This window comes from Oreochromis niloticus, linkage group LG14, assembly GCF_001858045.2.
Source record: "Oreochromis niloticus isolate F11D_XX linkage group LG14, O_niloticus_UMD_NMBU, whole genome shotgun sequence".
Lineage (NCBI taxonomy): Eukaryota > Metazoa > Chordata > Actinopteri > Cichliformes > Cichlidae > Oreochromis > Oreochromis niloticus.
Genome location: NC_031979.2, coordinates 29,928,612 through 29,931,111, shown reverse-complemented (window position 1 = coordinate 29,931,111; position 2,500 = coordinate 29,928,612). Strand labels below are relative to the sequence as shown.

At 37.4% G+C, this 2,500-nt stretch overlaps 1 long non-coding RNA gene across 3 annotated transcripts; it reads right to left on the bottom strand.

Moving 5' to 3' along the window:
• Positions 1 to 661: 661 nt before the first annotated feature.
• On the bottom strand, positions 662 to 1,612 carry LOC109205043 (uncharacterized). 3 transcript variants are annotated; one of them, XR_003213919.1, is made up of 3 exons: positions 1,371 to 1,612; positions 822 to 1,028; positions 662 to 729 (listed from the first exon to the last, which is right to left on the bottom strand). It is a non-coding gene; the product is annotated as an uncharacterized LOC109205043 (long non-coding RNA). The 3 variants fall into 3 exon arrangements; XR_002064508.2 differs by having other exon boundaries at positions 822 to 972; positions 1,371 to 1,605; XR_003213920.1 differs by having other exon boundaries at positions 822 to 983; positions 1,371 to 1,604.
• Positions 1,613 to 2,500: the final 888 nt, after the last annotated feature.

The following is a 2,500-nucleotide window of genomic DNA, read 5'->3' as shown; positions in this document are numbered from 1 at the left end:
CTTTTAATCATTTTGCAGAAGTATAACAATTTAGCAAAAATTTAAAAACTTAGCTGAAATGTAACTAGCTGAAATGTAACTAGCAGAAATAGTATAATATAGCAGAAGTATTGTAATTCAGCTGAAATGTTAATATTTAGCACAAACATAACAACTTGAAAGTAATGGTTTAACAGTATAACTTAGTATACAATACTATAACATAGTAGCAGAAATACTATAATTTAGCAGAAAAGTAACAACTTTGGAAAACAGTGTAACTCAGCAGAAATATAACTTAACACCAATATTATATCATAGCATACTCTGAATCGAATGATAAGATTTATCACCACAAACTATTCACTTAGAATATTGCACATCTAATAATACATGTGGAGAGAGCAATTAGAAGCATCAAGGCGAACACAATATTTGACACCATTATCCCTCTGACCGGTGCTGGCAGTGCACACGTCTGCTTCCCAAGTATTATCAAAACAAACCCCTGGTTAAAACCTTGGCTAAACTTTCCACTGTTAGTGAAGTTGTACAGTTCACTTTGCATGTAGACATGAAGATGTAATCCTTGGCCTGTGGAGCTGATGCCAATGCTGGTCAGCCGCCTGTTCTCCTGTTGTTGTCTCAATCTTATTTGCCATGTCCTCTGTGACCATTAAGCTTTCAAGGTGGAAGAGTTCATCCTCACTGCAGACATGCACACACTCTGTGGGGTCCAGCCTGTACTCACTGAGTGGCAGTGGTGGGTAAAGAGGAGGATCTTGGTAAATGTTTACAGATTTTGTGGCTAATTTGGGCTGCTGGTAAGAGAGCACACTCACCAACGCCGTCACAACACGGGTCTTCTCATCACTGATGCCCATGGTTGCTGTTAGAGGTCAATCTGTTACATCAAAGTCTTTGCGTGATTCTCCAGTGTTTAGCAAGGAGATGTGAAGTGGGTCAGCAGCCAAGTTGTTGTACAGTTTATTTCTGTTAAAGACCTCACATAATAATATGAGGGTAAAACGAGGCACTGTGAAAGTCATCTGTTCAATAATGAAAATAATAATATCAATAAAAATAATAATACTAACAACAATATATACACTTAAAAACTACTGCACACAATAGTTTTGCACCTGAGCACTTAAAGTCAGAGCACTTTATTCATCACTTAAATCACTTTTAACTGGACTGTCAACGTCTGACAGTTTTTGGTCTGTTTACAAGTTTTACTGTTTATGTTTGTTTGTCTTTACTTTTGTGAATACCTGCCATAGGATGTTATATTTATTTACATTTAAACATTGCACTGTCTATTGTGCTTGGAGCATGTTACCTGACTGTTGTACACTAATATTGTATATAACAGCAGCTTACTATCTCACCTGATTCCTCCTTCCATGACTTGATTTAGACCTTGGTCGGGTGATGACCATTTTAATAACTGGCCCTGGTTCCAACCCCTGAAAAAAAAAAGCAATAACAAATATAAAAAAAAAATACTTATCAAACAAGCATATAACATATTATTTATAGCAGGTTAGAAAAGAACATTAAAGGGTCAGTCCTGAATATGAATCTCAGCACTTAGTGCTGTTTGGGTTTGTCCCACTGTTGCTCTGTCTCAGTGCAGGTGTGAAGAGACAACCTGCAGCTTCAGTTCTGATTAATGTGCTGTTTGAAAGAGCAAAGCAACTGTGTGTTTAGACAATGCATTGTGAGCTACATACCAACAGAAATAGATCAGAAATAAGGACAACAGGGTCCCGAAGCTCTGTCTGCACTAAAGCACAGAGTGGCAGTCTTACACACACTGACAATGGCTAGACAATTACTCAGAGGCAGAGCCTGTGACATCCACCAGGTACCAAGATGGCTAGATGATGGCACTCAAAATGGAGCTGGAGTTAGAGTCAGAGTCATTTATAATTCTGTGAACTCATCTTTTTACAAGTAGACAAACAGCAACACTGAACTGAATTGAACAGCCATGCATGCATTGTTTACCAAGTCTCTCAGAGTATAATCTCTCTGTCCTTTCTCAGGTTCTACAGAGTACCCAAACAGCATGGCTTTATTAAATGTAATTTCAATAAATAGCACTTGAATACAAGTAACTGATATTAAATTTACCTACGTATCAAAAGTTATTTCTGGAAATAAATGTACTTCAAGTGTCAAAATGGTAATAAAACCTTTTTTTTAAATGTGGCACTTTGTGTATGATTTATAAGAAAACACATTTCTTCCAGTTTAATAAAAAATAATATGGTTAAGCTTTAGGCTTAAGGGAAAAAATGGCATTGGTTGTGAGACACAGTGTTGATGAGGGACCTGTCATAATCGCTGAATGCTGTACTGTTCTCCCCCGAGAGGCTTAATGCCTGTCCCTGAACAGGAACAGGTGAGAACTGAACACCCAGCCCAGCCATATCTAACCTAACCTAACCTGATGACAGCAAAACAAATCACAAGCCTTACTATTATTATTACTTATTAGCATGGATAACTGAAA